This window comes from Emydura macquarii, unplaced genomic scaffold (genome assembly GCF_026122565.2).
Source record: "Emydura macquarii macquarii isolate MOO-44397 ecotype Brisbane River unplaced genomic scaffold, CSIRO-AGI_Emac_v2 contig_431, whole genome shotgun sequence".
Taxonomy (NCBI): domain Eukaryota; kingdom Metazoa; phylum Chordata; order Testudines; family Chelidae; genus Emydura; species Emydura macquarii.
The window spans coordinates 2,700,630-2,722,006 of NW_027130568.1; the positions used below are offsets into that span (position 1 = coordinate 2,700,630).

At 39.1% G+C, this 21,377-nt stretch overlaps 1 long non-coding RNA gene across 1 annotated transcript in view; it reads right to left on the reverse strand.

Annotated features, from left to right (window-relative positions):
• Nucleotides 1-20,461, reverse strand: part of LOC137146237 (uncharacterized) — a 74,769-nt gene extending 54,308 nt beyond the window's left edge. Inside the window, exon 1 of the long non-coding RNA XR_010917859.1 lies at nucleotides 20,327-20,461. This is a non-coding gene — a long non-coding RNA (uncharacterized lncRNA). The remainder of the gene's footprint in view (nucleotides 1-20,326) is intronic.
• Between the last annotated feature and the right edge of the window lie 916 nt (nucleotides 20,462-21,377).

Here is a 21,377-nt window from a genome sequence, read left to right on the forward strand (position 1 = left end):
AGGTGGCTTCCCCCGGCTCCCAGCAGGGAAAGGAGAGGAGAGTCCTCCTCAGTGGCTTCCCCAGGGTCCCGACTGGGACTGGGGAGTCTGGGGGAGGCTCTCTACTCTTCACACTGTTCCTTAGGTCAGTGGAAGTACTCCTATTGAGGACGCACTCCACCAGCCCAAGGAAGGCAGTGTGGACATCAGCCACCATTGTGATTACAGCGGTGATTCTCAGTCAACCTATGTTAGGTTGACTTATTTTTTTTAAGTGTAGACAAGGCCTACATGTGTCTATGCAAATGTGGTCTGCTCCTAAGGTCTCTTCCCCCAGCTCATCAATAGATGCTAGGGGAGAGCTCATTCAGAACACTGGTTTGGAACAGATTTAAACACCACCAGTAACATACCAAAATACATAGTTAATAAAATATGTTCTCCTTTCACAGCTATGTAAAGTACTTAGAAGCGTTAACATATTGAGCATGATCTTGCAAAAGCTGGCAAGGTGTAATACTTACTACAGTTCTGAGAACTCCCAGAACGTAAATGTTTGCAGTAGCTGGTTCTAGGTTATTTGATAATTTTGTAAGAAATGTGGTCATCTCAGTTTCAAAATTCTTCACTTTTTAAGAGGATTTGTTATGCTTTCCATCCACATTTACTGCATAATGATTACTATATCTTTCTGTATTTATAAAGCCTCAAAAATAGTGAATTAAAATAAGACATATCCTTCATCTATGTTACAGCTATACTTTTCAATATTAAAAAAAAAACGAAAAAAGATTTTTCAAGATAAATTACCACATTATACATATTTTCAATTTCCTGAAAAGTCAGGTAGGCAATTTAGATTATAGCCCCTGGAAAAACCTATGTTTCACAAATGGCATTTATACAGCAAATACCAAAGCTGACATTTACTTTTCCAGCTTAGTAGGTAATATTTTCACAAGGATGAATTGTTCTTCCACAAATTTTCCAATGCACTAGACAGAGAGATAAATAGATATGCTGTTTTCAAATGGTATGTCTATCATAAATGTTAAATGTACAGTACAATGCTGTCTGGGAAAATAGCAGAAAGTACTTGAATCTTTTGATTGCAAAAGCATATGACAAGAAAGGTAAAAAATAAAGTCAATCTTTTTCCAGTCTCCAGCAATTATTGTATTGTATTGTATAAGTATTACTCTAGTACCACAAAGATATTCATTTTTATCATTTATTTATTGTGATTGAAAGCTCAAATTGCCACACTAAAGAGTGTCCATCCAGGACTCTGGGCTATTTTGAAACACAACAGAACAGATTAAGAGTTACAAATCAAGGTCCTGCAAACACTTACATATCTGCTTTATACCCCATGGACTTTAGAGTTGGCATATACTTTACAGAGTTGGTTGGGAATTTATGAATCAAACGTTTTTAGTCAGGAAATGGTGATTTGCCAAAAGCTTTTCAACCTGAAAAATTGGAAAAAGATTTTTTGGGGGTAGGTGGGAGGAGGTACTTACTTGGGAGGGGCTCAGCTAAATGGAGATAAAAGGGAAGGGAGTTAAGGGGGGCAGGGCAGGGAAGAAGAAGAAGGTAAGAGGGGCAAGTGTGGGTGAAGCTAAAGTGAAGAGATGTGAAAGAGAAGATTGAGTCAAACAGCCAAATATCAGAGAGCAGAGAACATCAAGTCAAAACCGGAGAATGTTCTCTGAGTCTGTATCTACACTTACAACAGCATGGAGAGTACAGACACGGCACACTCCCCTAGCACGGGTATAAACAGCAGTGTAAATGGCAGGCTTTGCTTAGGTAAGTAGGCATACCAGAACCTTAGCGTACTGAACTCTACATGGCTCTCTACACTCAAGCAATACCTCCCATGTCTACAGTGCTATTATCATCCACGTACTGTCATACTGCCTCAGTGTTGCAGTGAAAGACTCCAGCAGTGGGAGCTGCCGGAACCTTTCACTGCCTGTTCAGTAGCTATACAGTGCAGTATGGACACTGCCTGCTTTTCACAGGGGTGTATAGCTACATGTACCCTATGCACTGCTATCAATGTCGACAAATCCTGACTGTCTGGAGGTCCCTGCTTTGGCTTCTTCTGCCCCTAATGGCTAGAATCTCTCTGCAGTTTCCCACAAGTTCACATGGCAGCAGGAGGGGAAGACAGCAGCTGAGTTCTAGTGTCCCCAGAATGGGAGGGGGAGTCCTCCTTTGAACAGTTCTGGCTCCAAGGAGCTGCTGGGGGCAACGATGGTCCCAGCTGGGACTCATTTTAATCCCTCCCCCAGAGAGCAGACTTTCAGAGTTTCTGAAGTCAAAAGCCAGCAATCCTCCTCCTACCCTGCTGCTAAGCCCCTCTTTTCCAGCTTTGTGGAGGAGGGACCTTATGGATCATTGCTCCCCAGTGTCCAACCCCAGTGTCCAAGAATGTGCTGGGAACACATAGCTAAAAGGGCATCAAATGTGGAATTGTTTTATTTTAGTTATTATTATTCATAAGAACCATTTTATTGTGCCTACAGTTCCTCAAATATAGGTGTTATATTCATTTATATATTGTATATAGCATCAGAGAAGACACTTGATATGTCACAATCAAGTCCACATGCACTATGTGGAGAGCTGGACTTAAATTCCTGGTGAAGGTTGCTAGAGACTGTGACCCACTGATGGAAATTCTTGAAGTTGTAAAGCAGCATTGGACAAATTTTTAAAATAGACGGTATCTTAAAATGGTTTTAAATAATAATCAACATGTTCTTCCCTTTTTTTTTTAAACTAAATTCAGTTTCTTTTAAGCTGCCCCCACATTTTCAGTTTTCGTGTCACAGACCATAATCTTTGCAAAATTAAAATCCCATTAAATTGAATGGGGCAATTCACCCCTCTGAGCTATTTTTTCCAGATTTCTTGCAAAATCAGAAGTCTAACTGTTCAGCTCACTATTTGAGATGATATTCACTACCACGAGAGCTAGAAACAATTTTAAACTCAACCTTATCTATGGAGTGCTGATATAATGAAAGCAGAGTACAATTTTCCAACAAGGAAGGTGGTCAATTGCAAATTCCATGACTGTGAAATCCCAGAAAACACTGGGCCCTGAGCATAATCAATAAAATTTCTTTTCTTTCAGCAATTTGATAGCTCCTTTCCTCTGAATCTCCAAATCATTCAGTGAGGCCACAGCTAATCCCTTCTAGACCTGAAACACTTTCTGAGTAAAGAATCAGGATGTCAAAAACCCTGGATTCTGAAATCTGTTAGTGACTCAATCAGGCATGAGACAGAGGAAGTGAATGAATAGGAAAAGAAAAGGACAGGACATGACAGTTTGATGGAGTTTAGGTAAAATATTAGAGTACTGTGACTTCCAACACTTGTTAGCTTGTGTGTGTTATTTTTTGTGGGTCAATTGTTACCTCTTTTAAAGAAATTCCATAGTGTTAACTGTCAAGGGAGTTTGTAGGTTGTATGTCTGTAACGTAGTAGGATAATTCAAGATCGTAAACCTTTTCATTATATAAACTCCACGTTCTCCGTCTTTTTCAGCTGCTAAATCTGCTGATCCAAGTCACTGATAACTGAAGAGATGTAGATGGCATGACTAGACTATGACAAAATAAAATTTAATTTTGTGGGTGTATACATCTCACACTGTGATAAACCAGAGTTATAGGTCAAAAGGGACATCATGGCTCCATTCCCTGTGACACCTGTACTGAGCTTTACTTTGGCTTGGCTTAATATTGTTCCGGGAGTAAAAATGTGTAAGTGTGCCTCCCAAGTGATTAAAACATTTTAGAGAAAAACACAGGGTGTGGGTACTACTGAGATGATTCATGGCAATAATATCTTTATTACATCAATATGTTCCCATAATTGAGCAATTAATAAATCCATCTGCTCATTTCCAGAGATTTCCTCCTAATTATAGAACCAGATCTTATGTTCCATTTTCAAGAGTGTAAGTATATATATATATATTTTTTTTTTGCTTTTACTCTCACATACAAACCTGTAGTTAAGTTTGCACTACTTTTTCCAGTATATTCATCTTGTAATTGCAGTTGGAAGATAACTAGAGTAGTATCTTTCTGATTGGGTAACCATTTTGAGAATGTCTACTTGGCTCTTAGTACTCATTTTCCTTCCCGATCACAAGTTATTCTATTATAATTCATATCAGACCAACCATTACTTTTATCAGTCAAAACCTCTTGAAGTGTTTCCAACTGTAGATCTGTGCTGTATTAGATTTAAACTAGAAATGGAAGACTGGCGAAACCCAACCTGCATTATACTCTTGGTTGTTAACATTCTGGTTTCATATTGCTTCAGATTCACCCATGAACATTTTACATCTTTTAACTCTGCTATCCCCAATCTTTTCTTCTTGGGGGATGTCATAGAAAACCAGCACTAGAAGGCACCTGGATACAGTGACTGGACTCCTGATCCCATATCTTTGGACAAAGGAAAGATAATTTATGCTGACTAACTGGTCTACTTTTTCATCTAGCTATGTGGCCTTTTGACACAGCATATCATGCTTGCTTAAACCACCTACATAGAGAAAACAGTAAGAATACTTACCTGGCTCTATTCATATTTTGCAGACAGATTCCTGAGGGTCATAACTGAAAACTGCTTCTTTTCTCATGCAGTATCTCAGAAAGTACAGTCATTAATACTCTCTTATTCAACATTGTTGGACCCTGACAGAGATAATGAGATTCCATGGGCTCAAGAGCCAATTATATCCGGATGACCGGAGCCCTTTTCTCATGGGCATCAGACAGTGTTGTTTGCAGTGTTTTTGTATACATGTTGGTCCCAGGATATAAAAGAGACAAGGTGGGTGAGGTAATATATTTTATTGGACCAACTTCTGCTGGTGAGAGACAAGCTTTCAAACTTACACAGAGCTCTTCTTCAGATCTGGGAAATGTACTTAAAGTATCACAGCTAATGACAAGGTGGGACAGACTGTTGAGCAGAAGCAGTTAATTCACATTTTAATATCTATAAGGGAATTTATGTCATCTGTCCAGAGGATGAAAATATCATCTATGTATCTCTGTTATATTATTGGTATGTTGGGCATTTGTCCAGAAGTTTTTCTTCCAGGTGGCCTATATACATTATTACAACAATCTCTAAGCCAGTTAACTTCCCACTCCAACATTTTATTATTATTTTTCCTTTCCCCCTACGAGTGGAGAGGTGCTAATAGGTCACTTCACCTTGAATGGTACTTTGAAATATGTGTTAACTACTTATGCTAAAATCTGTTTCACCTTGTGTTTAGCTGTGAAACTCTGAGTGCATTTCCCAGATCTGAAGAAGAGCTCTGTGTGGGCTCAAAAGCTTGTCTCTCTCCCAACAGAAGTTTGGTCCAATAAAAGAGATTACCTCACCCACCTCATTAGACGGTGCTTTAAGATGGCTAATTAATTGTCTGAAAGAAATAAATTCTTTGATTAAAAGTAGCTGGGTGAAGTTTAATCCAGGTAAGACCAAGAGGCTACTGGTAAGACCAGGAAAACAATTCAATAAATGACTGAGACAGCAACTTTGCTCTTTGAATTTGCCTTTCAGCAATCAAAGTGGCGCACAGTTTGTGGGTTTTCCTTAACTCAGATTTAGACACCCAGATATCAGTGGTGCACAGAACTGGATCTATGACATTTTTAACACAGTATTCCATGCTTCTCTCACCTCAACTCTGGACAATTTCAATGTCCGCTAACTAGGCATTAAAGTGACTACTGTACAAAAGATTCAGATGGTCTGCATCCACCAGCTTATCCCCTGTGTGGAATAAATGGGAGAGAACATAGCACACCGGTGCCAAACTTTTCACTTGTTCCCTCATAATATGAAATCTGCTCTGAGGTACCAATTCCTGTCTACAGAGTTATTAACAGAGAAGGACCTGACTATTACAATAGACTTTGTGCTCCATATCTAGAATTAATCAATCTATACAGAGGCCCTGGTTAAAGAAAGCCATGAAAGAAGTCTCCTGTGATGGACTAAGCATATATTTTTAGTGAAGGACAGTTAGGATACATTCACATCTTGCTACTTATGGAGTATAATGCAAGATATAATTTTTTGTTCAGTTCTTCAGTGAGGCCAGAGAAAACTTCTTTCCAGTACTATTGTCACGCTGCCTGATATAGGACACAGCTAAGAGCGCCAGTCTTAGGTCAGACTGCCAGGAAGCAGGGCATGTGCCCCAAACTAATGGTATATTCTATCATAAGATTTCACCAAGCCAGTAACAAATGTGTGCTTTGGAGCCCATGGGGTTAGATTGCCTTTATTATATTCATTGCCTTTCCTTTATTATAACAAGTTCATCAATATTATTATATTCAGCAGTAATGCAAGGAACCTACAGGGTAGTATCCTGTAAGACACTAGCCTGAGCAGTTAGCATAAGGCTTGAGGCCTATGAACAAATAAATGACTCAACAGTAACCTCTAAGTTTTGGAGAGCTGGAAATGGAGTGTGACGGGGAATTTTCTCCATAATGAAATCAGCCAGCCACAGAAACATAAACTAACACCATCTTTTGGAAAGAATATCCAACCACAAGAGGGCCATAGCAACGAATTGACGTACCTGATAATAAATTGAGATCATTAATATACTAACCTATAGAAGAAGGATACTTCAACATTAGTAAGGTGAGGAAATACCAATAAGGAAAGGGGGAGAAACCCCTACTGAATATGAATTAGACATGGTAGGGTCAGAGCAACATATTATAAAAGTGGCATCCGAGCCTGTGGGCAGTAGGAAACAGATAAAACTCTTAGGAGATACCAGAACGATGGCCACTATTGATGAGGAGGAAAGTGATGGTGATAAAGGTGACAATAGCTAACATTTCAGGCTGTTCTACAAGGGACAGTGAGAGTATATGGATGTTCAGAGGTATGTTCTGTAGCATCTCTATCTACCTTATTGAGTTGGGGTGTTTGTGACTGTGCTAAATATATTAATACATTATTTGTAAATATAGAACTGTTTCTATAGTGTGAGTGTCCCAACTGTGCACATCGGGGTTTCTGACTATATAATAATTTGAATAATACTGGGCCTGATCTTGGGACAAGAACCTGTCAATCGTCAAAATGATAACTGAAAATTCTTAAGTAATCAACATGATCAATATATAATCTATAGATAAGGCTACAGCTTCCAAAATACTATACTAGTTATTATGAAGCCACAGATAATCCCTTTCAGACACTCGAGCTCCTCATGCACCACCCAGACAAACCAGACTTCTGTGATAAATGATTATTAAAACCCAAGAATCACATATATTAGGTTCTTCCAGTTCTAAAGAATCAGACACACCCCCTCAGGTCAAAATACACTTCAGATCTTAATCAATCCTTTAATAACTAAAATTAAAGGATTATTAATCTAAGAAAAAGGAAGAGAGTTATTAAGAGATTAAAACAAATCATATACATTACAGATGATTTCAGAATGTGTAGATCAGGATAATAGCAGTGATGTTAAATCAGCCAGTTTGTAATAAGTCTCTCCGGATCACCCAAAAAGATGGGGGTCATCAGTCCTTTGTTCAAAGCTTCCCTTTGTTAAAAATCATAGACCAGAGATGTGGATCAGGAAAGAAGACAATTTATACCTCTTAGTCCAGGTGCCTGGAAAGTCATTGGCACAAACATGGAGTCCTGAATCACTTGTGCCTTTCTGAGTCATGAGGCATTCATTGCTTATGTGCTGCCTGAAGAGACCTTGGAAGTGGTCCCTGAAAGAGCTGATTGTCCTCAATGGGCCATCAAGCAGGCTGGCTAATGTTGATGTAAATCTATGTCGGCAGTGTTACCCAGAAATACAACGGCTTTGAGATACAAATACAAAGAAAAGTTTCATAACTTCATATACAATGTTACATGCATATGAACAGGATAATCATACTTAAACTTTTCCAATGATACCTTACACAAAATACTTTATCCAAGATTTGTCACAATTATGCAAGAGTGGTAGTACATCTGTGATGATACATTAGCATAAACATGGTCATCTTTCTTTTTTACAGCATCACTATACCTTACTCCAAGGGGATCCATGAAATACCTAAACAATAGTCTGCTATCAGCAAAGAAGTGACTTAATCTCTGTTACAGCTGCTACATACTAGGATGACAGAGTCAAAGTCCATATAATGAACTGAACACGAATTAAAGACATGTTTTGACATTTTGTAACATAAGCTTTTATGAATAAGCTTTAACTCTAAGAATAAATCAGTATTCATACAAGCAAAACACAGTGAGGATTTGTTTAATTCCCAAAATCCTTAGTCAACATAGGTGTTTTGCCCATATCAGACATACAAGATGAATCGCTTACTATTACAGCAAGAGGCATACAGGGTTTGAATTGAAGGGGTGGTCTTTCAAAGGAAGCCAAAAATCCTCTTTTTAAAAAAGGTCAGTTGAATGCACATGCACTGAAAAAGGAAATAAAGTGGAAGTTTCCCTTAAATATTTATAATCTGAGTCTTGGTAGAGGCACAGTCTGTTTGTGTCTTAAAACCTATAAATATGCGACATAACAAAGGAGATTCCTGAGGGCAAACAGGAGAATGGTACATAGGTCAGAGAAAAGAAAAAGTTCACCACCAAGAGGAGCACTGTAGATGAAGTAGTAAAGGGAGCCAGGAATTAAATGTCTCTACACACTACCGTAGCATTCAAAGAGCTGAAAAGTAGAATCATATGGCCAATCTTGCTATCACTATTCAAAACACTTAAAAAAAATAGACAATGGCTAGAGATGTGCATAAAATTCACATTGTACCATGGAAATGGTAACTTGACAGCCTCTAATGATTTCAAATTCCATGGTACAATGCAAGGAAGCAGGATATCGCTGAGATAAATGGGACACAACCCCTATAAGGCTTTACCGAGTAAAGACAATACCTTAAACTGTACTGAAATATTAACTGGCAACACAACTGTAATGTACCCCCTGGGGAAAATATCCGTTAACTCAGAGGCCTCTACATTCTGCCCTGCTAAAATTTCTGGTTGGAATTACACTGTTGCTCCATGCATTAATCCAGTGTTGCATTAATTAGTGTTGTGCATTGCATTACTCCCATCTCCAGCTGTCAAAGGCATGTATCACTGCAGTAGAACATGTCCAAGAGGACACAAACTTCTAATCAAAGGCAAATGATAAGAAGTCCTCTTGGCCACTGACTTTGCCTAGTCCTAAAGGAGCAGCTAATGAGTAAGAGTAGGTAAGCAAACTCCCCCCCATCAAATGAGTAGTAATAAACTTCCATTTCTTCCAGCTGCTTCTCCTATCTTCTTCCTGTGCTTCTCCAGCACAACCCAGCAAAAAAGCCTGAGGCTAAGTCCCAGACAGCTTGATCCTAGCCCTGATCCCAACAAGGCACTGAGTGAACAAATCAACTGTACTTGCCAGGTCCATTCAAACAGAACCTGTGCCAGCTGCACATTGAAGAGACACTGAATCCATACTACCTCACTATCTCATCCAACAGCCTCGCATTATTCAACCTACTCCTCTTCCTCAGCACACACCTTCCCTGCTCACATGACAATGCAAAAACAAAATCACTAACAGACTCTCACATATTGAAAACCAGTCGCTTCTTCTTTTCAAGGTCAAGAATCTGAGGCTGCCCTTTAAAGTGATCATTGCTGCTGAGGGTCTTAGGGCAGATATATCCAGCCCTGAATGGTGAGATTCCTTTTTAAAAAAAAAGTGCAGTAAGGTACTTGTCTTTTACATGTCTCACACTCTCACTTCCATGGCTCTGTCTGCTGCTTATAACTGCCTGAAGACTAGACAGATTCCTATTTAGGAAGTATACATCAAGCTTCTGACCATCAGAAGGCTTCATCAGACCTTAGAGGTATTAGAGAGGAAAAATTGGTTGTCATGTGTTTGTACAATATAGAAAACCCAAGTTTTTAACACCTTCCCCCTGCCCCCCTTTACCTCTGTACCTAATCATTAAGAACTGGAAGAATAGTACCTTGAGAAGAAGAAGGATTTTACTATTTAAAATTTTCAGTTAGCCTATTTCCTGCTACAACACTCATGACTCTGTCACTAGGGTTTTGGTTTCACTCATTGTATGCCAAACAAAACATCTGAACATTTATTAAATACAAAGAAAACCCTCAAAACATTTAACTCAAAAAGTTAGAGCTGGTTGAAAAATGAGATGTTTTGTAGAACTGTCCCTTTTTACCATTATGAAATTTCAAATTATGGTTTTTTAAACCACCCTTATAGTTGGTTAAAAAAATTGACAATTTCCTTTTCTTAAAAAAAAAAACCAACCTATTTTATGGGAAACTTAACTGAAAATTCAGGACTTTCTCAGGACACAGCCATGGAGATGGTGATGTATCTGAACAAAGCATCTTTAAAAAAGAAGGCCCATGAGTGCACTTATAAATCCCAGAATATGGTGATGTGCATGATGAAGATATTCCACTTTCACCACCACACAGCTTGCTGCCCACTGCTTTCCAGACAAGAATGTGAGGCGAATTTGTTCCATCAAACTTGACTATCCAAACACATTTCTGATGGTCTATATACGTAAACTTCTTTGCATTTTAAACACAATTTGGTCTGTTACCAAAATGATTTTGTAACCTCCCAGAAGCTCTAAAATTGGTTAATCAATTGTTGATATCACTTATTTGATTCCATTCCATGTTCCTCCCAACCAAACAGCATGTTTTTGAGTTAATATGGTCCTCCTGTCACTTTTCATCCACTTTAGACATTGTAAAGAGTTTAACTCAGGGAAGGGTTCACCAAAACCGATAGTGGACAGAAACTTAAAGGCATCAGTTTGATGTCAGCCTGACAGCAATTAGAAAAATAGACCACTGGGATAGATAATTATATAGGAGAGCACAAAGCAGAGAAACTGTACTGCACAGTATGAAAATGTACAGTACAGAAGTCTAGTGAGAATAATTTGATGAGTCTCATTATACGGGGGAACACAGAAACAAAGTGAGCGATAAAGATAGTAATATGGGCCAAAGGTTCAGAGGAGAGGTTAGGGAAAGTTTATATTAATTAGGAAAGTAGAGATTAACAGCAGAAATTATTAAAATGCATTAAGTTTTAAAGGGCACATAGAAGGCGGATGATTTGAATTTATTCAACAGGGTAATGGGCTGAAAAACAAGAGGGCATGAACTGAGGCTAAGAAAAGAATGGGCAGCAAGGGAGTTCAGGATAAATCTCTTCATATAGAAGGTAATTAATGGGTAGCACTGAAAGCAATTAGGAGGGGAAAAATAAAGACACAAATGCTAAACAGATCAGTGGATGGACAGATAGGTGGATAAGCTGCATGGCCTAATTTCATTCTCAAACTCTGCTCCACTACCTCTTCTGACAGAAGGACGAAGATAAAACATTACCTAAATTAGTGAGATAATAAATGAAAAAAATACATATAGTGAAGAATTTACACAATAAAGCCAAAGGCCATTACTATGGGCTAAAAGAGTAAAGAGATAATCCACTAAAAATAGCCAAATGGCTATTTGGCTAAAAATGGCTGTGCAGTAATGGGGGGAGGGGAGAGAGACATGGACAAATTCTGTTAATGGTAAGAGAGGGACACAACTGGAAAAGTTTGCTCCATACTACTCTAAGGACTCCCCAACAGGCACATTTGCCTCAATAATACCCCTCTTTGGAGCTGGTTTATTACAAAATACAATGCAAATAATCCCTTAAATCCCACAATATCAACACAGTATATACCACATTCCAGTGTAACACTTTGGGGTTCATGCAGACCAGGAAGGCTTTCTGTCACCTCCTGCCCTGTAACTCTGGGTGCCTCTGTGCTGTGCAGCTTTGGCTCAGAGGCCTGACACCAACAGCCTGCTCACTGCACAATGGTCTCACCCTGGCCTCCACCAGAGTGGTTACTCATTGCAAGGGGACATCAACAGCCCTTCCAGTCTCAAGTCAGCCCAAAATGATCTCCCCTGCAGTGTCTAGTCCCTCTCACTGGATAAACACATTACTGGTTCGCATAGAATAACTTACAATCTATATCTAAAAGGTGTCATGTGACACAATGTGTCAATGTCAGGCCTGATGTGAGTTATAGCATGGTGTACCCTCTGCTATTTGACACGGAGAGACTCCCTGGATAACATCCAGCATCTTCCATCATATCCAGGCTCTTCTTCCATCCTCTCCTGTGGTTCTGCCAGGATGGCCACCCTGATCGTTTCAGGTGGAGTGCAAACCTACTCTTCCCAGCAGAACCCATCGCCCACCTTTTCTACTGGGAATTCATCCTCACCAGGGAAGCATTCATCACTCCCCCTGTTCTATTAACCTCTCATCTCAGACAAGCTGGCAAGTAGAGCCTTCCACTGTTCCCCTGGCACTCAACCCTTTCTGGTCCCCGATCACCAGCTCTCAGCATGGAGATGTTGCTGGGGAAGCTTCCCTACTATTCCCTGCCTTCAGCCCTCTTCAGGCCTTCTGCTCAAGCAAATCCTTCTTCTGCTCTCCTTCCTTCTATCCTCTCCAGCCTTGGCTCTTCAGCTTAGGGTTGACAGCCAGCAAACCACTCTGCTGATGTACCTTCCCCCTTCCCCCAGGAATCTCCGCAGCTTCCTTCGGGGACCTCCTCCCCTTTTTGATTCTCTCTGATCTTTTATAGTCCAGCTGCTGCCACGTCCTTCTAATGATCCAAACTGGGGCACCTCTTCTGGCATAAAGGAACTGAACCTGCTTCATTTAAAGGGGTCAGTCCACCCTGTGGCACTTTCATACATGTTTTTTTTTTAATATAAATTTTCCATCAAAAACATCCTCAGTAGAAGATGGTTTTCTTGCAAAATACCTCACCGTCTCCCAATGTTCTTCAGCAAATCAACTATTTAGTTTAAACGCTATTTACAGAAAAGAACTATTGATTTGATTTGATTTCTTTCCCAAGGCATTAATGCCCACAGTATCTGAGCACTCAAAAATTAAAAACTAGCACTGAGTGTAACCTAAGTGGATATTTTCTCAAAGCTTCTCCCTTGTTCCACATGTTTGACGTGGGATTTCTCTCTCTCTCGTTTTTTATTTTATTTGGGGAGGGGGGTAGTGGGTCTGCAGACAAAGAGGCTTCTCATTTTCCTCTTATGCTACATCTACACTGCATTACTTCATTTTTAGCAGCATATAGGGCATGTACAACTACACACTGCAGTGAAAAGCAAGCTTTGTCCACACTGCGGTATGTAGCTACGTCTGTCAGTGAAAGGCAAGGGGGAGGTAACATGGAAGGGCTTCAGTAGCTCATTGCTTCCAGAGCTTTTCACTGCAGTGAGGAATTTCCCTGCTGCCTCTTCCAGCCACTCATCGCCACCCAGGAGAGCCATTCCCTGCTGCCAGAATCGTTTCTGGTAGTGGGGAAAGGCTCCAGCACCTGGGAGGCAGCAGGTCGCTACATGGCTAAAAATAGCAGTGTAAACGGGAAGACACCTCTTGGGTGAGTAGAGAGAGTATAGGGTACATACTCGGGTACATACCCATATCTTTCAGGTGTGACTGTACTCTATTTGGCTAAGCCATGCCTCACCATCTACAATGCTGCTTAAACTCATGCTACCAGAGTACATACTGCCAGGCTACCAAGTACGTAATCTGCACGCCACCAAAAGGAGCATAGCCGTAGCTATATACACCAACCAAAAATGGCACATCCTGAGTTCTGAAGTCATAGATTCCAAGACCAGAAGGGAACATTGTGATCATCTAGTCTGACATCTTGGATAGCACAGGCCATAGAACTTCCCCAAAATAATTCCTAGAGCATATTTTATAGAAAACACATCCCATTTTTTTTTGAAAATTGTCAATGATGAAGAATCCACCATGACCCTTGGTAAATTGGTCCACTGATTAATAACTCTCACCATTAAAAATTTACTCCTTATTTCCGGTCTGAATTTCTTTAGTTTTAGTTTCCAGCCATTGGATCATGTTAGGCCTTTCTCTGCTTGAGTGAAGAGCCCATTATTAAATATTTGTTCCCCATGTAGCTATTTTATAGACTGTCATTCCTTAACCCCCTCTTTGTTAAAATAAATTGATTGAGCTCTTTGAGTCAATCACTATAAGACATGTTTCCTAATTCATTAATCATTTTCACGGCTCTTCTTTGAACCCTCTCCAATTTTTCAACATCCTTCTTGAATTGTGGGCACCAGAACTGGACACAGTATTCCAGCAACGGTCACAACAGTGCCAAATACAGAGGTAATATAACATTATTACTCCTGAGATTCCCCAGTTTATGCATTCTAGGATCACATTACCTCTTTTGCCCACAGCATCACACTGGGAGCTCATGTTCAACTGATTTTCCACCATGACCCTCAAATCTTTTTCAGAGTCGCTGATTCCTAGGATAGAATTCCCCATTCTATCCGTATGTCCCACATTCTTTGTTCCTAGATGTATACATTTACATTTAGCTATATTAAAACACATATTGTTTGCTTGTGCCCAGTTTACAGAGTGATTCAGATTGCTCTGTATCAGTGACCTGCTCTCTTCATTATTTACCTCTCCCCAATTTGTGTGTCATCAGCAAACTTTATCAGTGTAGTACACTGCTGATTAGGGTTAATAAATGATTGACCAAAATGCACAACTTCTTTAAGCTACATCGTCATTTGGCACAATAATGGCAAATAAGATATCAACATGAATAAAGGATTTTTTTAAAAAACAGAGAAGGATTACAGATTAGAAGGCCACATGTTTTCATAGAATCATGGGGCTGGAAAGGACCTCGAGAGGTCATCTAGTCCAGTCCTCTGCACTCATTGCAGAATTAAGTAATATCTAGACCATCCCTGACAGGAGTTTGTCTAACCTACTCTTAAAAATCTCCAGTGATGTAGATTCCACAACCTCCTTAGGCAATTTATTCCAATGATTAACCACTCTGACACTTAGGAAGTTTTTTCTAATGTCCAACCTAAACCTCCCTTGCTACAGATTAAGCCATTGCTTCTTGTCCTTTCCTGAGGTTAAGAACAATAATTTTTCTCCTTCCTCCTTGTAACAACCTTTTATGTATTTGAAAACTGTTATGTCCCCTCTCAGTCTTCTCTTCTCCAGGCTAAACAAACCCAGTTCTTTCAGTCTTGCCTCACAGGTCATGTTTCCTAGACCTTTAATCATTTTTGTTGCTCTTCTCTGGACTTTCTCTAATTTGTCCACATCTTTCCTGAAATGTGGCACCCAGAACTGGACACAATACTCCAGCTGAGGTCTAACAGGGCAGAGTAAAGTGGAAGAATTACTACTTGTGTCTTCCTTACAACACACCTGCTAATACATCCCAGAATCATGTTAATTTTTTTTGCAACAGCATTACACGGTTGACTTATATTTAGATTGTGGTCCACTATGCCCCCACCTCCCTTTCCACAGTACTCCTTCCTAGGCAGTCATTTCCCATTTTGTTGCTTTTCTAGGCCAACATCAATACCCACTGAGGGTAAGCAACATACGAAATATCTTTGGCTCCATTCTTGTAGTGAGCTGCATATAGTTGGATCAATGTACCTGCAAGGATGCAGCTGCAGGATCCTGTCCTTTATACACAATGCATGAGTGATGGCTTTCTGTATTGGAGACAATCATTTCTAAATAGTTTCAAAGTAGATTTTTTAATAAAATTTTAGATATTGAAATTGCTAAATATACTGATCTGAGAAAAAATAAACTAGTGATGGATTTTGAATATTCATATTTATAATTGCTTCAATAATGCAAGAGATATAGAGTAGGAAGAGAAAAAGTAGTTGGTACAATGCACCTTTCTATACTTGTCTAAAAAGTTCCCCTTACTAATCCAAAAAAAATCCATATCTTTATGTGCCCACAGAAAGAAGTTCTGCTCAGCATTCAATTGATTAAAAATGTTAGAAGAAATTTCTTTTAGATGGAAATGAAATGTAAACAAACACTGTGGCAAAATTATCAGTTGTAATAAGGTTAATGCAATCTATTATTGAAACATTGAAGAGAGAAGCTATTTCCCCACTGCATAGCTTTTAGTTATTTTTATGCAATAATGGAATATAAATCATTATATAAAAGGGCTTCTAAAGAGATTTAAATGCCAGAAAACCAAAATGAGCCATTAAGTAATTCAAATGATTGGCCTTTATTGCATTTAAGATCATAAGTTTGGATTATCTATGAGTATAAAACCTGGATGTTGTTCAGACTTGTTAATAACCTTGATTAATGTTGGGAGGAATTTTCTAACTTCTGATAGAAAGTTACTATATATCAGCAGAAAGAAAAATGCAATTTACAGTGTTTGTGCTGAAATCCGACCAACTAAAATAAATTGACGCAAAGGCACCATATACAATATAACAGTAGTTTTCCACCTTTTTTCATTTGTGGACACCTACAGATTTTCAAATGGAAGTGTGAATCCCTTTGAAAATCTTAGACATAGTCTGCAGACCCCCAGGGGTCCACAGACCACAAGTTGAAAACCACTACTCTATGGTAAGGATAACCTTTCACAAACCCTTTGATATAGTCTGTAGACTCCCAGGGGTCTGAGAACCACAGGTTGAAAACCACTGGAATATAACCAGGGCCCCGGGATTTCCAAAATTCAACTGCTGGGGAATGCCTCCTAATTGTCCCCTCTCAAGAGAGGAGTTAGAAAGGACAGGTTCTCTTCTGATTTCAGTCTGTGTTCACCTCCTACTTCACACCTGGAAAAGAGCACTCTCCTCTTAAGGCATTATATCCTTTTAGGTCGTAGTCCTACAATATGATCTGTGTGGATGGCCCGTATACCAGTGTGGAATCCTATTTAAGTTAGTAAGATAGAGATATAGGAATCCATCCTCACAGATCAGATTGCAGATCAGGGGAGCTCAAAACCATAAGAAAGGCAAGAGTAATGGGAAATAAATTATTTGGCAAGACTTCTGATGAGGCACAGATATGAAAAATTAAAAACCCTTGAAGAAAATCAAGGAAGTCAGATAATTTATAAATTGTATTCAGAACTTCTTTGGCATCTCCTTAATTTGAGGGCCCCTCCCCCCCACTTTAGGTTTTCCCAACTATTTCTAAAAACCACTTTGGGATAGAAACCAGTGCTTGCCATAAATATCACAGATATTAAAGGCTCTGGACACAGAATTTAGGCCCAGTAGGTTTCCAAATAAATGGGGTCTTCAGTATAAAGGAAATAAAATAGGCAGCATCATTTTTCAGTCCCTCTATGTAGTTGAAGAAAAAGAAGCATGGTACGTTGGTGTAAAATTAAGTGTCTATATAATCATATAGAGTTGAAATATTTCTTTTTAATTAAAGGAAGGAGACAACTTTCTCCCAAAATCCGTGTGTACACCAGGAAATGGAATCCATGCTGTTTTGTGTTCTCTTCTGGGTAGCCACAGGAATGATGTGGAAAAGATAGGGAGAGGGTTTGTCAGTTTCCTTGAGACGGGGGCTGAGTGTGTGTATACTGCACAATGATAAACATTGCTGACACTAAACAAATAGAAAGCTTGATATAAAAATAAATCTGGATCACAAAGGATCATGGGAAATATTGCCCTTAGCGCTGCAGTTCTTTGGATATTCAACTGGAATGCCTACTCTTCCCTGAATTTCCAACATGACTCTTTCAGCACCTCTTGGCTCCCTGCCATATCTGCACAACTATCTCCCAGAAAGGGAATAAAAAGCTACAGCTATAGAACTAATGAAGATTTTAAGACCATCAACTTACATAGGACTTTGCTGTATAGTTTAGGGCCCATTGCACTGGGAGCAGATGGGGTAGAGTAGCTGCTCCTAAGACCTACTCTCATTAAAGCTTTGCCAGCTGTGCTTGTGATAATGTGAATTGCTGCATTAGAGAGATTGCAAGTGGCTTCCTGGTGGGTTTGAGCATTCCACAGACACTGGCTTGTGCCTGTTCCACTGGCCATACATTTACATATGTTTGCTCCCTTCTGTCCTGTGCAACAGAAAGGAACTTATAACAAGCACCCTTAAAAGTTATTGTTTACTCTAGTATGCTATGCAGCCCCACTGAAATATTTCAGTAACTTTAAATACTCCAATGTGGTAAATGTTAATGGCACCTGGTGTGTGGCCCATTACTTCTCATCCTCCCCATCCCCAGAACTTATCCACAGCCATTTGTTCCAACATATTCTATAAAAAATCCTCATAAAGTAGTGAGAACTCAATGAAACTGACTTGAGATATCAGTGAGAATAACATTATTTGATCTGCTTTCATGATAGCAATGCACATGCCGGGGACACACTAGGAGACACATTGTTAAGGATGTTAAGGATTCCAGGCGCTATGTTAGGCCATGTCTACACAAGGAACTCTTTGCCAGTATGCTCCTAGGATAGATGCTGTTTTGCCACTATATCATATTCCAGCTCCCCCTCCCTCTCCAGAGCAAAACAAACTATACCAGTTAAGGCACATTTTTGTCAGCATAACTTCATCTACACTAGGCATTGTGGCTGACATAGCCATGCCAACAGAAGTCTGTAATGTAGACTTTAATGTAGACCGTAATGTGGCTTTAGACTGGGAACTAAATGGCAACCTCTGCATTACACACATTCCTTAGAATCACAGTTCTAATGTTATTCTGAAGCTACCTGATCATTTTTTAACCGAGGCAATAGCCGTAACTGCAATTCCTAACATAGATGGTCGATTTATTTAAAATTGTTCATATTTCTGGTCCACTTACATTGCACTGTGCTTGTTGCTCAAGGAGTGTACATCTCTACTATAATTAATGAATCCATGTATTGGAAGCTGGTGTTGCTTGGAAATAATACTACAATACAGTACTTACCACAAAGGCATTACCCCAAGCAAATTATCTACAAGTCAGAAGCTTTTGCATGAGGAAGATGTCATTTCTCATTTACTTACACATATCTAATATCTAGTCACTTGTTGCAAATCACTTTGCTACTAATAATCAAGTCCTTACTGTAAAAACTTTAATTAAGTACATTATACCTAAGAACCCATGATATAACTATATTTAAAATAGGGGCTTTGTGCTCAGATTCACTGCCTGCAGACATCTTAAAAAATATGCAGTTGTAATATGCACAATCAGACTATGTTGTTCACGCTTCATTTAAAATAGAATTTCCTACTCAAGTGGACTTAGATGTAAGTGCTTCAACATAATGGAAAACACACCTGAAAACTGAACACCTTCAGACTAAATTGATGCCAAAAGAGAATGATAACCTTTCAGGAATCTTTCAGATACTAGCTCTTTGGGGCAGGGACTGTAATTTTCTGTACATTTCTACAGTGTCTGACATTACATGGCTCCACATGGGTGGCCTGTTGGTGGTAATGCAATATGAATATTAAACAATGATGAAGAGAAGGCAGAGACAGTTCTTTCACAAAGGTAGAGAGTCTGGGTTCGCTTTAAACAAAGGAAAAGAAATGATACTCAAGACAAAGCAAGACAGAATAAAATAAAATGTATTAACTCTCCAACTCTGTGGAAAAATCCAAAACAACAATCACAGACACACTACTGTCAAGTTCACATCATACAAAACAGAAAATATACAGAAAACCAGAAGACAGCTACAACTTAAGGGACAAAAAAAAAAGGTGTCTGAAAGTGATAGAACACACCATCACAGGCTCTTGACAATATCTTGCAGTCAGCAGCCAGCTGAAGGATGGTATGCAAATTTCCCAAAATATGAAAGTCAGGGGAACATGAAACAGTAACCAAAGGAGACAGAAAAGTTCACCAACTGGCTTTTTCACATAGCCAACTGCAAAGCGGCTGTTTAGATAAAGCTTTAGGTTACTCTGCAAAAAACCCTCTCTTTCAGCTCAGTTTCACTTTTGTCCTAAGATAGCATAAGTGTCTACCTGTTATTTTATCCTGTTTCACAAACAATTTTGGTCATTTTATGTACTTGTTTTGTGAAGCAGACTGTATATCTTGATATTTGCCTTTTAGGCTTGATATTATTTTGTCATAATATAAATTTACTGAAAATTACCTAAGAGCTGCTGTAATTTTTCCTTTGGATATCAGCATGATTTCTGACAGTGCAACCACATAACCATTGTGGCTATCACAGTATTTTGTTTGGTGTAACCACTTTTTAAGGAAGATGTTTGAGTACATGATTAAAACAAAGAATATCAATGAGAAAACTTACTGACCAGTAATATTCACTTAGTGCTGGTTTGCTAGAGAAATGTGGCATTCTAGACTCCAGATAGTAGGGGTTTCTTCCTACAGAGAATGTAGTACACCATTTAACAACTCTTTCCTTTGTTCTTTCTCTTCCTCCTTATTTTGCCTGAACTGGGTGGTGGCTTCTTTCTTCAGCTGGGACTGTTTGAGAAGAGAATCCAAAATGGAGGACAATCCATTTATAGAAGAAGCCCCTCCCCCAACTAGTGGTGTGATAAATGGGGGTGAGGGTGGGGAAACACACAGGGCAAAATTTGCCATTCTGTTCAGAGTCAGCATAAAGCTATTAACATAGAAGCTATAAACCTTATGCTGCATCCCTTCCCGCCCCCTGCAATACAGTGGTGAATTTCATTTGGAGTGAAGGAATTCTGTTATTTCTAACAGCAATCAGTTGAGATTATTTCTGAAGGAGAGGTAAACCTGGAATGCTCCAGGCAACTTTCTTAAAGCCTGTGAAAATTTGTTGTCTCCTGTGTTTGTATACTCTGTTACTGTCACTGTTATTATTTTTATTCACACTCACATATATGCTGCAATCACATTTTGTATCAAATGTAAGTCACACAGGCACAAGTATATTCCACCCAGATCTGAATACCAGACTGCGCTTTACCATTTGCTTCTGATTTTAAAGAACCTCTTCCTATCCAAAACTGGAAAGTTTTCACAGCTCTAGTTTTATACCTATACTTTTGTACATACAAACCAAAAATTACCAAATGCAACATGTCCAATTCTTAAACAAATTCCAGAGCCATGGCAATTAATTTTTTTCTCTAAATTGTAATGTTTCAACATGACAGTAGGCAATTAACGATCCAGTTAACCATCAGTAAAGTATGTCTCCCACACTCTAATGTAAGAATCTGACCCCAAGCAAGACATGTATGAGCAACAATGATGTAACCATTTGTTCCTAGGACTGTTAATCTCATCCTTCCTCCTCCATTCAACCCTGGGTTGCCTTAAAATCTTTATAGAAATGTTACTACTAACTTCTAAAGGACTTGTCTA